We start from the raw sequence: 10117 nt of genomic DNA, 5'->3' as shown, positions 1-10117 counted from the left end.
AACCAAAACTAACCAAAACTAAACCAAAAACTAACCAAAACTAACCAAAACTAACCAAAACTAACCAAAACTAACCAAAACTAACCAAACCTAACCAAAACTAACCAAAACTAACCAAAACTAACCAAAACTAACCAAAACTAACCAAAAACTAACCACCAAAACTAACCAAAACTAACCAAAACTAACCAAAACTAACCAAAACTAACCAAAACTAACCAAACTAACCAAAACTAACCAAAACTAACCAAAACTAACCAAAACTAACCAAAACTAACCCAAAACTAACCAAAACTAACCAAAACTAACCAAAACTAACCAAAACTAACCAAAACTAACCAAAACTAACCAAAACTAACCAAAACTAACCAAAACTAACCAAAACTAACCAAAACTAACCAAAACTAACCAAAACAACTAACCAAAACTAACCAAAACTAACCAAAACTAACCAAAACTAACCAAAACTAACCAAAACTAACCAAAACTAACCAAAACTAACCAAAACTAACCAAAACTAACCAAAACTAACCAAAACTAACCAAAACTAACCAAAACTAACCAAAACTAACCAAAACTAACCAAAACTAACCAAAACTAACCAAAACTAACCAAAACTAACCAAAACTAACCAAAACTAACCAAAACTAACCAAAACTAACCAAAACTAACCAAAACTAACCAAAACTAACCAAAACTAACCAAAACTAACCAAAACTAACCAAAACTAACCAAAACTAACCAAAACTAACCAAAACTAACCAAAACTAACCAAAACTAACCAAAACTAACCAAAACTAACCAAAACTAACCAAAACTAACCAAAACTAACCAAAACTAACCAAAACTAACCAAAACTAACCAAAACTAACCAAAACTAACCAAAACTAACCAAAACTAACCAAAACTAACCAAAACTAACCAAAACTAACCAAAACTAACCAAAACTAACCAAAACTAACCAAAACTAACCAAAACTAACCAAAACTAACCAAAACTAACCAAAACTAACCAAAACTAACCAAAACTAACCAAAACTAACCAAAACTAACCAAAACTAACCAAAACTAACCAAAACTAACCAAAACTAACCAAAACTAACCAAAACTAACCAAAACTAACCAAAACTAACCAAAACTAACCAAAACTAACCAAAACTAACCAAAACTAACCAAAACTAACCAAAACTAACCAAAACTAACCAAAACTAACCAAAACTAACCAAAACTAACCAAAACTAACCAAAACTAACCAAAACTAACCAAAACTAACCAAAACTAACCAAAACTAACCAAAACTAACCAAAACTAACCAAAACTAACCAAAACTAACCAAAACTAACCAAAACTAACCAAAACTAACCAAAACTAACCAAAACTAACCAAAACTAACCAAAACTAACCAAAACTAACCAAAACTAACCAAAACTAACCAAAACTAACCAAAACTAACCAAAACTAACCAAAACTAACCAAAACTAACCAAAACTAACCAAAACTAACCAAAACTAACCAAAACTAACCAAAACTAACCAAAACTAACCAAAACTAACCAAAACTAACCAAAACTAACCAAAACTAACCAAAACTAACCAAAACTAACCAAAACTAACCAAAACTAACCAAAACTAACCAAAACTAACCAAAACTAACCAAAACTAACCAAAACTAACCAAAACTAACCAAAACTAACCAAAACTAACCAAAACTAACCAAAACTAACCAAAACTAACCAAAACTAACCAAAACTAACCAAAACTAACCAAAACTAACCAAAACTAACCAAAACTAACCAAAACTAACCAAAACTAACCAAAACTAACCAAAACTAACCAAAACTAACCAAAACTAACCAAAACTAACCAAAACTAACCAAAACTAACCAAAACTAACCAAAACTAACCAAAACTAACCAAAACTAACCAAAACTAACCAAAACTAACCAAAACTAACCAAAACTAACCAAAACTAACCAAAACTAACCAAAACTAACCAAAACTAACCAAAACTAACCAAAACTAACCAAAACTAACCAAAACTAACCAAAACTAACCAAAACTAACCAAAACTAACCAAAACTAACCAAAACTAACCAAAACTAACCAAAACTAACCAAAACTAACCAAAACTAACCAAAACTAACCAAAACTAACCAAAACTAACCAAAACTAACCAAAACTAACCAAAACTAACCAAAACTAACCAAAACTAACCAAAACTAACCAAAACTAACCAAAACTAACCAAAACTAACCAAAACTAACCAAAACTAACCAAAACTAACCAAAACTAACCAAAACTAACCAAAACTAACCAAAACTAACCAAAACTAACCAAAACTAACCAAAACTAACCAAAACTAACCAAAACTAACCAAAACTAACCAAAACTAACCAAAACTAACCAAAACTAACCAAAACTAACCAAAACTAACCAAAACTAACCAAAACTAACCAAAACTAACCAAAACTAACCAAAACTAACCAAAACTAACCAAAACTAACCAAAACTAACCAAAACTAACCAAAACTAACCAAAACTAACCAAAACTAACCAAAACTAACCAAAACTAACCAAAACTAACCAAAACTAACCAAAACTAACCAAAACTAACCAAAACTAACCAAAACTAACCAAAACTAACCAAAACTAACCAAAACTAACCAAAACTAACCAAAACTAACCAAAACTAACCAAAACTAACCAAAACTAACCAAAACTAACCAAAACTAACCAAAACTAACCAAAACTAACCAAAACTAACCAAAACTAACCAAAACTAACCAAAACTAACCAAAACTAACCAAAACTAACCAAAACTAACCAAAACTAACCAAAACTAACCAAAACTAACCAAAACTAACCAAAACTAACCAAAACTAACCAAAACTAACCAAAACTAACCAAAACTAACCAAAACTAACCAAAACTAACCAAAACTAACCAAAACTAACCAAAACTAACCAAAACTAACCAAAACTAACCAAAACTAACCAAAACTAACCAAAACTAACCAAAACTAACCAAAACTAACCAAAACTAACCAAAACTAACCAAAACTAACCAAAACTAACCAAAACTAACCAAAACTAACCAAAACTAACCAAAACTAACCAAAACTAACCAAAACTAACCAAAACTAACCAAAACTAACCAAAACTAACCAAAACTAACCAAAACTAACCAAAACTAACCAAAACTAACCAAAACTAACCAAAACTAACCAAAACTAACCAAAACTAACCAAAACTAACCAAAACTAACCAAAACTAACCAAAACTAACCAAAACTAACTAACCAAAACTAACTAACCAAAACTAACTAACCAAAACTAACTAACCAAAACTAACCAAAACTAACCAAAACTAACCAAAACTAACCAAAACTAACCAAAACTAACCAAAACTAACCAAAACTAACCAAAACTAACCAAAACTAACCAAAACTAACCAAGACAAACAAACCGCAATCCATTTTTTTTTTTATAATTTTTATAGCGGGGGAAAATCTTCAAAAGACTCCGGCCAAAATGGTCACCGAGAGTGCCCGATTCGGTCCCATCACGGGTTCCGCCTACGGACTAAAAACCCTCGCTGTTTCCCTAAACTTTCCAATAACCAAATCGAAACTCAAAATCTTCCAAGTTGAGCATCCAAATTGATTCCCTCTAATTTTCCATGTTCCAAGGTCACCAACTGACACACACGATTCAGCGACGTTTAATGCGCGTATGGCACATCACTTCGACTCGGTTACGCTCTGAAAACTTAAAGAAAATACATGAAAAAGGCGAACGCAAAAGGAAAAAGTTCTCCAATTACGTTCGCCATTTTTCCTTCCGTCGATCAAAAGGTCTTGTTTGAGCGACAAGACATCCTAAGCTCGACAGATCGCACTCATCTCCCATAGGATACAACGAAAGGGCGGACAACTAAAACGACTCGTGCCGGCGACGTGCCGAACGTGTCACGCAATAGACGTCGATCCTCGGCCATTTTCCAAACGTACGAGCAATCGCTGCGTCGAAGACTTTGAAGACGGGCTCCAAGTTAAAGCTCGGGCCGACAATTTGCATCGACGGCGATCTAACTATCAGGAAAAAGTTGCCTCTCTGTGGAGATGACTATTTACACATCGATGTGATAACGTTCTAAGCCATCTCCCATCTGTCGGATACCTGAAGGTGCGGACAACCGAAATGGTACGTGCCGGCAACGCGCCGAACGGTGTCTCGCAACCGACGTTGATCCTCGGCCATTTTCCTGACGCTCGAGCAATCGGTACGACGAAGACAATAGAGACGGGCTCCGAGTAAAAGCTCGGACCGTCAGCTTGACTCGAAGGCGATCTAACAATCAGGAAAAAGTTGCCTCTCCGTGGAGATGTCAATTCACACATCGATGTGATACAGTTCTAAGCCATCTCCCATCTGTCGGATAAATGAAGGTGCGGACAACCGAAATGGCACGTGCCGGCAACGCGCCGAACGATGTCTCGCAACCCACGTTGATCCTCGGCCATTTTCCTGACGCTCGAGCAATCGGTACGACGAAGACAATACAGACGGGCTCCGAGTAAAAGCTCGGACCGTCAACTTGCCTCGAAGGCGATCTAACGATCAGGAAAAAGTTGCCTCTCTGTGGAGATGACTATTTACACATCGATGTGATAAAGTTCTAAGCCATCACCCATCTGTCGGATACCTGAAGGTGCGGACAACCGGAAGGGCACGTGCCGGCAACGTGCCCGACGGTGTCTCGCAACCGACATTGATCCTCGGCCATTTTCCTTGCTCGAACAACCGCTGCGTCGAAGACTTTAAAGACGGGCTCCGAGTTAAAGTTCGGACCGTCAGTTTGACTCGAAGGCGATCTAACGATCAGGAAAAAGTTGCCTCTCTGTGGAGATGACTATTTACACATCGATGTGATAAAGTTCTAAGTCATCACCCATCTGTCGGATACCTGAAGGTGCGGACAACCGGAAGGGCACGTGCCGGCAACGTGCCCGACGGTGTCTCGCAACCGACATTGATCCTCGGCCATCTTCCTTGCTCGAACAACCTCTGCGTCGAAGACTTTAAAGACGGGCTCCGAGTTAAAGTTCGGAACGTCAGCTTGACTCGAAGGCGATCTAACGATCAGAAAAAAGTTGCCTCTCTGTGGAGATGACTATTTACACATCGATGTGATAAAGTTCTAAGCCATCACCCATCTGTCGGATACCTGAAGGTGCGGACAACCGGAAGGGCACGTGCCGGCAACGTGCCCGACGGTGTCTCGCAACCGACATTGATCCTCGGCCATTTTCCTTGCTCGAACAACCGCTGCGTCGAAGACTTTAAAGACGGGCTCCGAGTTAAAGTTCGGAACGTCAGCTTGACTCGAAGGCGATGTAACGATCAGAAAAAAGTTGCCTCTCTGTGGAGATGACTATTTACACATCGATGTGATAAAGTTCTAAGCCATCACCCATCTGTCGGGTACCTGAAGGTGCGGACAACCGGAAGGGCACGTGCCGGCAACATGTCCGACGGTGTCTCGCAACCGACATTGATCCTCGGCCATTTTCCTTCCTCGAGCAACCGCTGCGTCGAAGACTTTAAAGACGGGCTCCGAGTTAAAGCTCGGACCGTCAGCTTGACCGTCAGCTTGACTCGAAGGAAAAAGTTGCCTCTCGATGGAGATGTCTATTTACACCACGCAAGTGCGAACAATCGAAACGGCGCGTGCATGCAGCGTGCCGACCAATGTCTCGCGACCAACGTCGATCGACGAAAATTTTCCTAACATTCGCTCCGTCAAGTCAGCTTGAATCGACGGCGATATATAGATAAGAAAAATTTTCCTATGGCAGGGAGAAGTGAGTCTACACACGCGACAAGGCAGTCGTGCTCGAGACCATCTCACCTATTATAGGTAATGGACCATTCCTTAGTCCTCCGAACGTTTCATGTAAAACCCGCGTAATAACGGCAGCCGCGAGCGTCATAGAAGTCGGAAATTGGGGTGAAGCTTTCGATTTGATTCTCGCGAGTGCTCGTGCGACAACTTGCATAAACACTCGTACGAGCACTCGCACGAGTACTGGCACCACCACTCGCACGACAACTCGCACGAGCATTCGCACGCGTACTCGCACGAGCATTCGCACTCGTACTCGCACGACAACTCGCACGCCTACTCGCACGACCACTCTCACGCCTACTCGTACGCGCACTCTCACGCGCGTACGGCTAGTGCGGTACGTTAGGTTATAGCGCTTTTCGAAACAAATAACAAGAACACTACTGTTTATTTTAATTGATAGTTTTGGTTTATTTTGGTTAGTTGGCACCGACGGTCAGCTAACAAAACCAACAAATAAAAAAAACTTTCAAAAATATTTATAATTTAGCGGAATCAAAGCGAAAACTTCACTCGAATTTCAGATTTCTACTACGTTGGCGGCCGCCGTTATTAAGCGTGTTTTACATAAACCGTTCGGAAGACTAAGGAATGGTCCGTTACCTATAATAGGTGAGATGGTCTCGAGCGCGACCGCCGCGTCGTGCATATAGACACTTCTCCCTTCGCAGAGCAAAGTGTTTTTCCGATCGTTAGATCGCCTTCGAGTCGACCGTTTAGCGCGATTAATTGGCTCGCTTAACGTTTTCGTATCGTTGGTTTCATTTTTGAAGAAAAATTGGTTTCCTTCGTCGGTACGAGAAAGTAGACCGTTTTTCGTTTGCCGGCGGATCGTCTTCATAGCAGCGATTGCTCGAGCGTTCGGAATCATTTTAAGGCTCCGCACCTTATACAGCTAGATCGCGAACTTAGCGGGTGTTTGAAAGTAAGATTTGGCACTTCGCGGTTCAAAAGCGATCGCCAGATTATTTTTCTTTTGAAAAATTTGCGATAACTCTCCTCTCACCGAGCGAGTTTATATACAAATCCGAAACGTTTCTTTCGAGAAATCTCGTGTCGCTTACAATCTAGCGAAGAGTGATCGAGAGAATGTCCGAAAATTTCCGTCGATCGACGTTCGTTGCGAGTCACATCGATTCGACGCGCCGCATATTAAAGCTTTAATAACGAATGAATAATATATGTATGGTGTCGGGAAGGGTTCCTTTCTGTACTCGTACGCTCTAACCACCAAGTATGGTTCTATTTAAAAATATTTAACGCGTTTGCCCGATCGTCGCCATGCGTGGCGGCGGCGGGGCGCATGATAATAAGAACAGCTGGTTGATCCTGCCTGTAGTCATATGCTTGTCTCAAAGATTGCATGTTTTCAGCCGAATTAAAATGAAACCGCGAGAGGCTCATTAATCAGTTATGGTTCCTTAGATTGTACCCACAATTACTTGGATAAATGTGGTAATTCTAGAGCTAATATAAGCAGCAGAAGTCTTACCGGTAACGAAATGACCGCTTTTATTAGATCAAAACTGGGTAAAACTAAATAACTGAAGCTGATCGCACGGTCTCGCACCGGCGACGCATATTTCAAATATCTGCCTTATCAACTGTCGATGGTATGTTCCGAGCTTACCATGGTCGTAACTGCTAACAGGGAATCAGGGTTCGATTCCAGAGAGGCGGCCTGATAAACGGCTACCATATCCAAGGAGGGCAGCAGGCATGCAAATTACCCACTCCCGGCACGGGGAAGGTAGTGACGAAAAATAACGATAAGGAACTCGCTCGAGGCCCCGTAATTGGAATGAGTACACTCTAATCCCTTTAACGAGGATCAATTGGAGGGCAAGTCCAATAGCGTATATTAAAGTTGTTGCGTTTAAAAAGTTCGTAGACGAATTGTGTCTCGCGCCGCCGGTTCACTATTCGCGGTTTCAACTGGCGCGTCACGAGACTTCCTGCCGGTGGACTTGGCTCGGTCCGACTCAATCCTGCCGCGGTGCTCTTCACGGAGTATCGAGGTGGGCCGTTTACTTTGAACAAATTATAATGCTTAAAGCAGGCTAAAATTTTGCCTGAATACAGAATGCATGGAATAATGGAACAAGACCTCGGGTCCGTTTCGTTGGTTTTCGCATGGTAATGATTAATAGGAGCGGATGGGGGCATTCGTATTGCGACGTTAGAGGTGAAATTCTTGGATCGTCGCAAGACGGACGGAAGCGAAAGCATTTGCCAAAAACGTTTTCATTGATCAAGAACAAAAGTTAGAGGCTCGAAGGCGATCAGATACCGCCCTAGTTCTAACTGTAAATATGCCAACCAGCGATCCGCCGAAGTTGACTCGGCGGGACGCTTCCGGGAAACCAAAGGTTTTGGGTTCCGGGGGAAGTATGGTTGCGAAGCTGAAACTTGAAGGAATCGATGGAAGGGCAACACCAGGAGTGGAGCCTGCAGCAAATTCAGTGGAAGCGAAGACATTTCGGGTACCTGGACGAGCTAAAAGCGCGAGACCTAGCTTTGCGCTTACCGTCGACAAGGTGTGAAGGATTTTCGCCCGAGAATGTATATACATATACGTTAAAAGTTAGGCGCGGGTCGTCTGGAAATAAAAGTTCTTTCGGATAGACCGGCCCTAAAAATTAAAAGTTTGACTTCGAAGACCACTCTGCTCTTCCGTAGAGATACAAGTTGAAAATAAGGCGCAGGTCGTCTGAACACCAAACTTCGTTCGGATAGACCGGCCCTGGTCAGAAAAATTTTACGTCCAAAGCGAATGGATGCTCTTCCGTAAATATATATAATACGAGAGAAACCGCACTCACGAACTAAGCCAAAAAGGCTTAAAATAATGTGCGCCGGTGGTCGCACCATTCCTAGTGGCTTCTTATCAGTGTGACGAGATCCCTGTAACAGGGAATAATGACACAAAGGCACATGGCGAACGTAAAAGAAAAACTTTTGCGTTCGCCCTTTTTTTTTAAATAGTTTTTTTTGAGACCTTACTTGCTTTTAGCGACCGTCGTTAGTACACTCAATGTACTTAAGGTGACTCATCCCATTGGTGGTCCCTTTGTTTCGATAATAATCCTGCCCTTAGTGCTACAGGATCCGCATTTCGAAAACAGAAAAATGTATGGCGAACGTAAAAGGAAAACTTTTGCGTTCGCCCTTTTTTTTAATTTTTCTTGAGACCTTACTTGATTTATGTCACCGTCGTTAGCACCCTCACTGTACTTAAGGTGTATCACCCTGTTGGTGACCCGTTGCTGCGATTAAAGACCGAAAAATACATAGCGAACGTAAAAGGAAAACTTTTGTGTTCGCCCTTTTTTCAGTTTTGTTGAGACCTTACTTGATACAATGTACTTAAGGTGACATCCTATTGGTGTTACGTTGTTGCGATAATAATCCTGTCCATAGCACTAGATGAGCACTTCGAAGGCAAAAAGATAGATAACGAACGTAGTAGGCGTGCGAGTGCTAGTGCGAGTTGTGCGAGTGGTCGTGCGGGTATGCGTGCTAGTGCGAGTGGAAGCACCTTGTCAACGGACTTTATTTTGATATAGTAAATACGTTTGGGAGCAGTTTTTGTTACAATCTCACACCAACATCTCAGTGGGCGACGACTCATTGTTATATTTTTATTCTTGTTTTTTCGCTAAACGCATTTACACGGTACGCCCTACGTAGCAGTCGTCAATTGAGAAATTTAGTCGTTTTGCCTTAGAGCTGGACTTTTCAGACCGACGAAGCGAGTGACGGTGATCGATTTATGTCAGTATTATTAATTTTAACCTGCAGGGTCTGATTCCGGTAATAATTTTGTATTTATGGTGCCGATATATCCGAGCATAAATCCTTTATTTTTATTTAAATCGTCGTTCTTCTTCTTTTCTTCTATACTGTGCAAGGATGGGTTCAAACTAATTTTAGTAGTTCCGTGAATTTTGACAGCAACTTTTCAAGTTGTCGTTGGATTTTGTTGATGTAACTTTTCGAAATTTCGGTTCCAGAAACATCTGAGTGTTGGGCATGTTTAGTGACTGCTGATTTCCCCTCGGTCTGCCCGGTAAACTTTCTCATGTCGATTATCAAGTAAAGTTGCATTCCCTTCAATACGAACTATAGTTGAGTTCGTATTAGCTTTAGAACCACGCAGCTACAATCTTCAGCCTAGTTAGCCGCCCGTTTTGTGTGTTACTTGCCAATGTTG

The sequence above is a fragment of the Cylas formicarius genome, unplaced genomic scaffold, assembly GCF_029955315.1.
Source record: "Cylas formicarius isolate icCylForm1 unplaced genomic scaffold, icCylForm1.1 PGA_scaffold_4__25_contigs__length_36172078, whole genome shotgun sequence".
NCBI lineage: Eukaryota > Metazoa > Arthropoda > Insecta > Coleoptera > Brentidae > Cylas > Cylas formicarius.
This window is presented reverse-complemented; position numbering follows the sequence as displayed.